The sequence below is a fragment of the Rhinolophus hipposideros genome (assembly GCF_964194185.1).
Source record: "Rhinolophus hipposideros genome assembly, chromosome: 2".
Classification (NCBI taxonomy): domain Eukaryota; kingdom Metazoa; phylum Chordata; class Mammalia; order Chiroptera; family Rhinolophidae; genus Rhinolophus; species Rhinolophus hipposideros.
In genome coordinates, this window is record NC_138048.1 from 71,198,239 (window position 1) to 71,210,846 (window position 12,608).

Here is a 12,608-nt window from a genome sequence, read left to right on the forward strand (position 1 = left end):
ATTGTATTTTCATAGATTATTCTTGATCTGTGACCTGTAAAAGTCGATACTAGAAGTAATAATAATTACAAAATAAAGGAAAATGGAAAGATCAGTTATATTTGTTGGGTAACATTTAGTATTTGGAACCCTTAATCAATAACACGGTGCAGATCTGTTTCTTATTTGTTACTAAAAATGGCAGCAAGAAGTCATACCAAAGTTCAATTAGATGTCAAGAAGAGAGTCACAATTTCTTAGAATTATAAGGAGAATTTAGAGTTTACTAGTTCAATCTCATTCACCACAAACAAATGTGTTCTTGTTCTATTCTCATCACCCCAACATAAACTATCAATGACTTTCTATTGAAATATATCCAAAATGATGAGCTCACTTACCCCCAAGAAACATCTAATTTGCTTATTAATAAATGGTTTTCCTCATTAAAGTGGATTTCTTCTCCCTTAAAATTTCCATTAACTGGTCCCCAGTGGGGCCACGTGGACTAAAGGGAAACCCATTTCCAAATGAAATTTTTCAAATATTTGAAAATCAACTACAAAGGCCAATTCCCTCCTCCATATCTTCTGCTCTCCATGCCACGTGGGACTGTTTTTTCTTTGTATTTCAAGATGGTTTAATTTAATTGAATATGAACCATTTGAACCAACTAGAATAAGGCTTGCCAAAACAATAATATAAAAGAAAAATAATCAACAGTCTTCTCATGCTTCCTGTTTTTTTTCACATTTTCACTATTATGTCTTTGCAATAGTTTTCTGTCTATCACGTTAGCTTCATGAGACAGTAAAGTATTAGTTTTACCATATAAAAAGCTCAATAATCTGTGTAGTTCCATCTAAATATTTGGAGCTCAATTTACATACTATAAAAAATAAGAATTTAAATTAGTGTTACTCTAATTGAGATCTGTGATTTTTTTAAATTGACAGTTAACAAAGATTAAAATTTTAACTTCAAAATTAATTATTAATTTGCTAAATTTAAGACTTTCCTACGGGGATCTGGGATGTGCAAAACAATAGTAGTTGCTTATAGGCATGGAAGTAAATAGTTGTAAAGAATTGTTAGATGTGACGAATAAGCAAATAATGTGGGCTATAGATAAAGAAAGATGACTTTTTAATTAAAGCATTTCAGAGGTTTCTGGAGAGAGGTGGAAAAGGAGTTAAATCTTGATGACTAGATAATATTTAGCAGGCCTGGCATATACTAGGTCCCAAATGAATGTTTATTTTAGTTTGTTCATTCATTAAATAAACATGAGTACCTACTGTGTTTTCTACATTGAACTAAGAAAAAATAGGTCCAATGTTGGTTCACCCTAAGGCAGATTAAGAGCTTGAAATTTGTGTTCATATTATTTTTGTTTCCTTTACCTTCCAAAGAGTTCTAATATCTCTATGAACCTCAAACTAAGAAAATGATTTCCAATAATCAATACATGAATGTGTTCTATATTAAAAGAGAATAAATACTATTATTTTACTAGTCTACATTTAGAAATTATAAGAAAAACATATTTCTCTTTGTATTCTTTTTTTTCTCCTTTAATTTGAAGCAACTTGGTATATTGAACAAGAGCCCTTGTCTGGAAGTCAGGTCTGATTCAGTCCAAGTTCTAACACCAAATACTTATCTCACCTAAGGCAAGTTAGTCTCTAGAAGAGCTTCAAATAGAAAATAAGAGATGACTAGTATAAAGTGTTTGAGACGGTCTATTCTTAAGCCCATTTTAGCACTAAAATCTCATAATTTTAGAAGTCCAAAAATGATGTCACAAATTTTAAAAAAAGAAGAAACATAACTAAAAATTGCATCCTGCAGATAAACTCTATAAACTAAACCCCTCTAACTAGCCCCAACATCAGCACACACACCATTGTCTCGCTGGTTGTAGTCTTTCTTCTGCTAGCTAGCTTCTCCCTGATTTTAATTCAAATATATACATCTTCCCCCAAACCTTATTCTGCCCTAAATCAAAAAGGAGGCTTGGACATTGCCAGAGAGTGCCCAGTCCATGCCAACTTTAAAGACAGGGATGTCTCACTATCCAAATCACCACGGCAACTACACTCTTGAATTTTGCCCCCAAAATCACAAACTAGTAATTATATTTGCATTGTATTTGTAGAAATCTGTTAAGGCTGAATAGACAAAGCCTGGATTTACTATCTTTGCAAGTAGAGAAATTACTATATATCTTCCTTTCAACTGCATAAAATCCCTACAACCCTGATCAAGTATTCTTTTTAAAGGTTTTAAACAGGAATGGAAAATTTCAGAATGTAATAAATTGAGAACCAGTCTACACCCACTCTCGTAGATCACTGACTTACAAACTCTTATGCAAAAGAACAGACTTTTCCTTTGGTGAGCTCAAGAACACCTTTCAATGGTATTAAGAATATTTTTTCATATCATCAACCTAGCAAGAGAAAAAAAAGGGCACAAACTCTATATGACAGCTAAAACTGGAGTCATCACTTTGAATAAAAGTGTTTGCACATGTTATTCTACAGTGTCACCTCATCAGAGCTAGACAGGGTTGGAAATGACTTATCTCCAGACCATCCTTGCAAGCATGCCTCTGCAATCTGATAACCCATGTTCTGTTATTAGCCACCCTCCTCTTCTCAAACACCTCAAGACCTCATCACAATTCTGAATTAGCAAAATGGAAAGTCCTAGTCAGGCTGAGAATTAGCTATTTGGAATTCTCTACTCTTATGAATTTCATATTGCTCCTAAAGTAATAATATAGTTCCAAGAAGAATTTTATAGTAAACTCTAATTCACCTCCCAAGCCCTTTGCCCTTTAGATCCAGGACTAGATTTAAGTGGAATCAGGAAACAAACATACAAGATTTCCTCTTCTTCCACTCCTGTTTTCAATTCCTGTTTTCCTCCCTTCACTTTCAGCCATGCTCTCAGCCATATGGGTTGTCTGGTGTGTGGCTTTATCTCCTGCAATGTGAGTAACAGAGCCTACTCTGATATGCAACACTCAACAGTGGAGTGAGAAAAGGCGATAACAGCTAATTTTGTTGCAGAGCTCCCATGAAACAAATGCAAAGGAACTCCACTGAATGGGCAAGCTGCCTGATAATCTCATCCCCCACCTTAACTGTTCTTTTATAATTTTTTTTTCGCTTTGAGTCACAAACCTTTTCTGAGAATCTGATTCAATTTACAAGCATCCGCCTAGAAACAATACTCATAAATACATACATAGAGAAAAATGTGCTTACTACTTATTCGTATCTCATTGCATTGGAAATTGATCTCCCACACATCGTCAGGATACCAAAGCAGCATTTACAGAGAATTATGGCTTTCTCACTCTTGTGAGAAGGTTGTGCAATTTTCCTGGAATAAGAAATTGAAATATTATATTTGACATCTCATCAATGTCAACTTTTCAATTTGATGGCACTACGAAGTAAAACGCTGATTCAGTTTTGAATATCTAATGGAGTCAGATCTCCTATAGCTCACAATACATACATAAGTAGTCATACATCAAAAAATAACCCAATTCATGTTACAACATTTCCTTTGTCCTCATGCCAATGAGATCATGTTTGTTAAATCTACATCATCAAGGCTGTCTATGTCAGCAATTTGTTTCAATGTTAAAGCCACCCGAACAAAAAGTGACCTGTACAACAGGTAAGCCATTTGCTAAATGTCTATAGATTTTTGTACCTAGAAACTCACAAGACTTTGTCAGTCTTACTTCTAGTATTGGAACATTCCTATTGCTATTTGACTCCAGCTACTTCATTTCAAGTAGCAGCTTGACCAAAAAAAGTTCACAGTTTTCAGCAGTATCTCTAATAGTAAATTTAGCATTTCAATCAAAAGATTTGCTTCCTTTATCTACGAAGATATCATCCATATAAAGCTAGTCCCCGGATGAACTTTTCACTATCGATTTGTTCTAAGAAGGGGTTTTCTTTTCTCCTAAAACTTTTTAAAGAATTAACCAAACCAAATCACTTCTAAATTTCTTTTCTGGATTGCCAACAACTTTTTTCATAGGAAAGAACCTCGTGGTGTGTGCTCTTGTATCTTGACAAAGATCTACTGAAGAGGCATGATTCGAGTTCTTGGCTCTGAGGATGGTGAAGACTTTCACAGCAGTAGAAAGACCTCTTTGGGGATTGTTGGAAGGGCTGTTGACACCAATGCAGGCCCATATAGAAAGCCTGATATGTGGAACATCTTTCCTTAGTGAAGAAGCAAAGGCTGAGGCAGTGCCAACTTCGCAGGTCGTCCATCTGTGCAGAAAATACCAAGACTTTCCATCCAATTCAAGTTGTACTTGGCATTGAAATGTTCACCATTTCAGAGATATCAATGGCATAAACAGTTTCCAAAGAGGGCTCACCAAAAAGGAATATTTCTTTGGTGTAATTATTCTCAAAGAACAAAATCAGGAGCTGGCTGCACTGAGAAGATTTTGCCACCACATGTTACAGGAAGAGGACGCCCAGTCTGTAGGCCCCTGAAGCCCTTCCTTGGCTGTCAGGGGTTCACAGACCACAGGTTAAGACACTTGAGCTATCCTTTCTCTTTGCAACTGCCCTTTTTCTCTTTGGTACTGAGCCTAGCAGGAGCCATTTCTTGCTTCCTGCACTCAAAGCAAAAAATAGCCCCCAGAATGCTGGTGTTACGCAGTGCCTCCTTAAAATGCAATGTAGTCGTTCAAGCTTGAAACCTTTCCAATCCAGTGTCTCCAGAAACCTCTTAAATTAGTGGATACCTTTCTTCTTTACTCTCAAATTGTGTTTGTCATTCATACTCATTCAGCAAATATTTATTAAGCATTCATTAGTAACTATGTGTTAGGCACTGTGCTATGTGTTGGAAATACAGCAACGAATGAGATAGACATCACTCTGTCTTCAAGGAGTATATATTCTAACACAAATTATTTACCAAGACAAACAGATGGTACTAAAATTAGACACCAATTCTTAATCTGTTTTTCTTCTAAGTGCCATCCAAAGGAATTTGAAAAAGCGGCTTAATATGTAAATTATTCAATCAACCAAATTAAATACAGGCTTGACGTGAAGCTCAAGCCAATAATGTTGAAAATATTTTGGAATAGGTGTTTTGTTTGTGATTTAAAAATTCAGTGCTTACATGAATTCAATAAGTAGTTGTCTGTGTGTGTGTGTGTGTGTGTGTGTGTGTGTGTGTTAACTTCACAACTGTGGACAATTCTTGTGCTTTAGTTGAGTTTGGGATGCATCAGAATATTAGAAGGTTGTAGATTACCAAGAATTCTTTGTCTCGTTGGTTTCTGTGCTTCTTCGTGTCTCCACACAAATCCTAAAGTCTTAGCTATTAGCTTCTTCTTTCAAACATGGCAGTCAAGGCAGCAGCAAGCTAATGGATTTCTCTGTACTAACCAGAACACTGAACGTAAGTTGATCCCTCATACTAATGATGAAAACTAACTTTTTCACTCCAGTTCTCTGTTTTTCTTCTTGATATTGCAAAGTCATTCTAATGTTAGTAATTTACATGGTTAAGTTTTATAATATCAATTTCAGAATAAAAATAAATCTTCAACATGAAATTACAGGCAACGGAAGGTCAAGGAAACAGAAAAAAAATTTGATTATCTTTAACAAAACACCTTCATATTCTGGAGAAGAAAAATGTGTTCTCTCTAAAGATTTGCTTCCATGTGAAAAAAATTTTCACAGCAAGGAACAAAATGGAAACATCATATGAGCGTTTCTCTTAACAGCTTCCATTTATAGTCTGTTTATTTATTTATTTGTCCCTGTCAGGCTGAGAGTTTATAAAGTATTTGGACAAGGAGTACCTAAGAGCAACCCAGACCTTATAGTATCTAGATCAGAGAATATTTGAGAAGCACCTAGCCCATTCACCTAAAAATATTTTCAAGAAAGAGAAAGAAATAAAAGGTATCCAAATTGAAATGAAGAAGTTTAATTGTCACTCTTTGCAGATGACATGATGTTATACATAGAAACCCTAAAGTCTCCACCAAAAAGCTATTAGAAACAATAAACAAATACAGTAAAGTTGCTGGCTACAAAATCAACATGCAAAAGTCCATTGCATTCCTGTGCACTAACAATGAAATCACAGAAAAAGCAATTTAAAAAAATATTCCTTTTGTAATTGCAACAAAAAGAATAAAATACCTAGGAATAAACTTAACCAAGGATGTGAAAAACCTATGTGCTGAAACTATAAGGCGTGTTTAAAAGACATTGAAGAAACACAAAGAAATGGAAAGACATTCCATGCTCAATAATTGGAAGAATCAACACATGGCCATATTACCCAAAGCAATATACAGATTTAATGCAATCCCCATCAAAATCCCAATGGCATTTTTTAAAGAAATAGAACAAAAAATCATCAGATTTGTACGGAACCACAAAAGACCCCGAATAGCCAAAGCAATCCTAAGAAAAATGAACAATGCTGGAGGTATCACACTCCCTGACTTTAGCTTGTACTACACGGCAACAATAATCAAAACAGCATGGTATTGGCAGAAAAACAGGCACACAGACCAATGGAATAGAATTGAGAACCCAGAAATAAAACCACATAAATATGGACAGATAATTTTTGACAAAGAAGCAAAAAGCATGCAATGGAGAAAAGACAGCCTCTTCAATAAATGGTGCTGGGAAAATTGTATAGCCACGTGCAAAAGAATGAAACTGAACTGTTGCTATATGTCACCATGTACCAAAATTAATTCGAAATGGATCAAAGACCTAAGCATAAGACCTGAAACAATAAACTGCATAGAAGAAAACATAGGTACTAAATTTATGGACATTGGGTTCAAAGAGCATTTTATGAATTTGACTCCAAAGGAAAGGGAAGTAAAAGCTAAAATAAATGAATATGACTATATCAAACTTAAAAGCTTCTGCACAGCAAAAGAAACCATCGACAAAATAAAGAGGCAACAAACTGAATGGAAGAAGATTTTTGCAAACAGCACCTGCAATAAGGGGCTAATATCCAAAACATACAAGGAGCATATCTAACTCAACAGCAAGAAAACAAACAACCCAATTGAAAAGTGGACAGAGGACCTGAAGAGACATTTCTCCAAAGAGGACATAAAAATGGCATATCGACATATGAAAAAATGCTCAACATCACTAATCATCAGGGAAATGCAAATAAAAACCACAATGAGATATCACCTCACCCCAGTCAGAATGGCTATCATCAAGACAAATAGTAACAAGTGTTGGAGAGGCTGTGGAGAAAAAAGGAATGCTCATCCACTGTTGGTGGGAATACAGATTGGTGCAGCCGCTATGGAAGACAGTGTGGAGTTTCCTCAAAAAATTAAGAATAGAATTACCATATGATCCAGCAATCCCTCTCCTGGGTATCTACCCAAAAAATATGAAAACATTTATCCATAAAGACATGTGCATTTCAGTGTTTATTGCAGCTTTATTTACGGTGGCCAAAACCTGGAAACAACCAAAATATCCTTCGATAGATGAATGGATAAAGAAGTTGTGGTATATATACACAATGGAATACTACTGTGTTTCCCCGAAAATAAGACTTAGCTGGACCATCAGCTCTAATGCGTCTTTTGGAGCAAAAATTAACATAAGATCCTATCTTATATTATGTTATGTTAGATATGACCCAGTTATACATTATAGTAAAATAAGACCAGGTCTTATATTAATTTTTGCTCCAAAAGACACATTAGAACTGATGGTCTGGCTAGGTATTATTTTTGGGGAAACACGGTATTTGGCAATAAGAAAAGATGAAATAGTACCATTCGTGACAACATGGATGGATCTTGAGATTATAATGCTAAGCGAAATAAGTCAGACAGAAAAAGTAGAGAACCATATGATTTCACTGATATGTGGTATATAAAACTGAAAACAGCAAAAGAACAAGACAAACAAATGAAGGAACAAAAACTCATAGATATAGACCATAGTTTAGGGGTTACTAGAGGGAAAGGGGGGAGGGAGGCTCTAGAAGAGGAAAAACAGGGTTTAATATATGGTCATAGAAAGAGAACTGACCCTGGGTGATGAACACACAATATGAGATATAGATAATGTATTACAGAATTGTACACCTGAAATCTATGTAACTTTACTAACAATTGTCACCCCAATGAACTTTAATTTAAAAATATATACATATTTTCCCTGTCAATTGCCATGTATCATGCTTACATTCCCACCATTTTTCATTGAGTCTCTAGCCATCCCTAGGTCATATGCAAAAGAATTTTATTGGGAAGTTTTTAATTGGTAAATGGGTGAACCCTGAACACAACTGTGGGAATTAATTGATTTGAGACTTCTTAGTCTCTTTGGACACATGAAACCATAATCCTGAAAGAACAAGATGAAAGGAAAGGTAAACTCTGATGACAAAAGGTGACCGAATACAAGCTCTAGTGAAGAAAGGTGACAGAATGTTTTGAAATATAGGGAATGTAAGTGGAGCAGAAGGACCTTATGAAGGCAATGGATATCTGTGCTTGACTCTGAATGAAAGGAAGCAAAAGGAAACAGGCAATAGACAGAGAGCAATAGACAGAAATCAGGCCTGAGATTCGCAATACGTAACTTCTTATTCCAGTGCTAGAATTCAATTTTGAATAGGACACTTCATTTCTGTATTAGTCAGCTACTGCTACAATAACACAAGACGAATACTGCTGTGTAACAAATCACTCTAAAACTCAGTGGCTTATAATAATAAGCAGGTTGGCTTGGATTTTACTGATCTAGGCTGGTTTTGGCTGGGCTTGACTAGGCTGCCAATAGACCCAAATATGATCCACATGTCTCTCATCCTCCCTTGACCAGTGGCTACCTGATGTCTGTTCTTCTTGTGGCAAGATGCAGGATTCTAAGAGGTAATGCAAAACCATATAAGCACATTTCAAGCCTTTGCACATACCATGCTTGCTAACATCCCATTCACCAAAACACGCCATGTGACCAAGCCCAAGGGCAAGAGATAAAATTCATCAGCTCACTGCAAAGCCATGACAAAGGTGTGCTATTGCTATAGGGAGGGGGAAATTGAGACCATCAACTCAATCTACCACTACTACTCTAGACTTTGGTTTCTGCTTCGGTATAATGAGGAAGTTAGCCTAGGTCAGTGGTTCTGAAACACTGGTCTAGTGACCAACTGTGTCAGAGTCACTTGGGAAGACATTGGGTGACTGAGCACTGTATTTGTCTACTGCCCCCCAACTAGATGATTCTGATGCACAATCCTGGGCTACATGGTCTCTAAGGCCATTTACAGTGTTTTTTTTTTAAGTTAATGATCAACTTAGCCTACCATAGAGTTTTTTAGAGCTTCCCTAGATGCAAAGGTAGAGTGTCGGATGACCCGCACAGGTGACGCTACCTACCTGACAATGCAACTGACATAATGCATCAGCCCCAGATTATCCCTCAGTCTTCTCATTATGTAGATACCTCCAGTAAGTGAGGCAACCTGTGTTTCCTATCTGTAAAGGATAATAATGTCTCTCCCCTTCTCACCATGTTGTAAGTTAGGTTTTCCTGCCCATCTAACATCCCCAAAGCAAATTCCATGGCTGGTTCTGGATTCTTTCCTGCATTCAGTGTTACATTTCCTGCATTCAGGGCATTGGAAGATTTTTAGTAACTTGCCTACAAAGAAATTTGTTCATTATGATAGGCAATATTAAAATTCTCATTTTATGAATTCTCATATTGTTTCAGTTAAAAGACAGGCTAGAGAGAAAGTGTCAAAATTAAGATGAGAGGTAAAAGAGAACTTCCTTTCCTAGGTCTTGGGTAAAGATAAATGTAGAAATGAATTTCTCATCTAATTATTCATTCCTGTTTATATATTCTTTAATGATATGTTTCCATGGTTACAGCGTTGTTAAATGCTGCCTGTGTTTCATTTTGTTTTGATGCTATTTGGAGTACTATGCCAGTAGGGGAGGTTCACTTTTAAATGAAAAACGTAATTGAGACATGTATTTGATCCAAGGTTGTGTGTTCCTGTGAAGGAGATAGTGACCGTGACATTATTTTCTGTTTATATAGTTTTGTGTAGTTCTTCTGTTGACGTTCTGTGAGTGTCCCAGGCATTAGGAAGGCAAAAGGAAAGGGAGAAAAGGAAGGAGGAAGGAAGAAAGGGAGGGAAGAAAGCATCTGAACCATAAACATATTAAACTCATCTGAACCATAAACATATTAAACTCATGTATACATTTCAATACTATTATATATATAATAGTGACATTGATTTTGCTAGATTGTCAAGTAGGTGAGGTTGCTTTTTAACTGACCAATCCCTTCCTTCTCCCCACAATGTCTCTCCTCTTCAACCCCACATGTACATGCAAAGAACCAAACCCTTCTTTCAAAAATGAGTCCAACATCCAATTACTTCACCTCCATGTGAATTTTAGTCAGAGTGCCACATTTTCTTAGATCGTCTGCCTTTGAAGCCCCATTGTCACAGAAAAATAGACAGCTTTGTCTCCTGCTTAAAAAAAAAAAGAAAAGAAAAAAGAAAAAAAGGCAAGCCTCCAGATCTCAGTAAGAATTGGAGACATGGAACCATCACATTATATATATAAAATTATAGTTGGCATTCATTAATGTCCAGCCTCTGGTGTCCAATGCCATGATCAGGTATCCACAGCATCCCTGAGGTGGTCTCCCAAACAGGACGCATGCCCATCGGATACCCAACAAAATCTCCACAACATTATAGAATACCTTCCCCAAATTAATTTTCAAAAAAAAAAAAAAAAAAAAAAAAAAAAAAAAAACCCGAGGCCATCTTGTGGTCGGAGGGATGGTGGATGAGGGGAGGGGGGTTCACAGTGTGAGGGATATGGATGATGAACGTCTAAGTATTACCTTGTTTTGTACACCTGAAACTAATAAATAAATAAATTTATGAAAAAAAAAAAAAGAATTGGAGACATGGCCTCAGGATACGCCCTGCAGGGGGCAGCATACTTCACTTGTACATCAGCCCACTATCAGCAAGTTGATCATTCAAGTTACTTAAAAAATGGTGGCATCATATCAAGCAAGAAAATTAATCCTCAACTACTCCTGAGAAAAATTTACTTCTTTTTTTAAATGGTGCTGCTTTGGTTTTGCAGTAATATCAGTAGGGGATGGAGGAAGCCCACATTTAAACAGTCAGCTTCTCCTCCCACCCCCTCCTGAAAAAGCTTTTTGGGTTCCTGACCGTTGTTAAGGAAGATAAAAGTAACCTCTAAATTTCTTTTCATTTTCCCTCATTTGAGAATGATATGGGTTTCAGAGATTTAAGGCAATTTGGGCCTTCTTTTACCTGAACAAATTTAGGTACGTATAGCTGTTTGATTCCCAGGAGTCCTGTGGCTGTTTTGCTAGTTGCCATAAGGTTTTTTTGTTTACATAGAGGCTGTGCCTTCCAGTTTAAATTTGTAAACATGTTGATTCTTTCTCTGTTTTTGTTTGCATATCAAAATCAAAAATTGTGAAAACCAAATTTAGAGGTTTTTATGGTTATCTTTTATATTTCCCATTAATTTTTATGGGTTATTGATTTACAAGCTTACAGAGAAATTGAGGTCACTTTTTTTAAGCAGTTGGAGATATGGAATAACTATTCCATGAAATCATGACATTTTTTTAAGCTGTGTTCACCCAGGTATAAGATAATTGGTAATGCTCAAAGCTTTTGATGTTTTTATTTGTATTCAGCCATTCTTTCGATGGTGTTGTACACCAATTAAAAATAAATTCTCCTCTTTTCTTGAAATCAGATGATTGTATTTTTCTCACTAATTATTGAAGACTACCTATCCTACCTGTACTGTAGTTCCTGCTTAAATTATTTTCTTTGTTATAACCTCCCCTTTTCCAAATAATGAGAACTTGGCATTTTAAATGTCAACCTTTAACATGTGGCATGATTTACTTTTTCTCAGGATCATAAGGTAACATTAAGCTAATCTGTTTTTATCCAAGACAGCACAGGTGCTATTTCATATAGTACACCCTCAACCAGGAGCCAACAACCTCTGAGGGATAATAACCTCAAGAAAACGATGGGATCACTATGTCAAGCCAAACATAAAGAGATGAAAAACATGATAATAAGCAGGGCAAGTCTTCATTTTATTTATTCTCCATCAGGTGGGGATTGGCCTGCTTTAACATTCACGTGTAAGACACAAATCAGAGATAAGACTGGAGACCGGACACAGATAACTTGGAAGTATAGTGGCAGGTCTCTTGAATATAGCCCTTCATTTCATTTAATATCACTTGAAGTTGTAGCTTGTTGTTGTCATCATAGAGTATGTATATATATACTTTGGCAAGTCCATCACATTTCTCACTGATGCAGTTATCCCCATTCTGAGAGATTTTAATGATGGGGAGTCACACATAGGTAGACACTTGCCCCATAATATCATCCTACTGCAATCTGTTGTCTTCTAAAATATAAAGTCCTCTGGGAGGAGCCACACTGGAAGGGATTAATTATGAGCAAATAAAAGAAATAAGACAGAAAAAGAAGGTACAGAA

The 12,608-nt window shown here is 36.1% G+C and overlaps 1 protein-coding gene across 1 annotated transcript in view; it reads left to right on the forward strand.

The window, feature by feature from the left end:
- SPATA16 (spermatogenesis associated 16) overlaps window positions 1–12,608 on the forward strand; it is a gene marked incomplete at its 3' end in the record, with an annotated part of 204,093 nt that overhangs the window by 122,891 nt on the left and 68,594 nt on the right. The window lies entirely within an intron of this gene.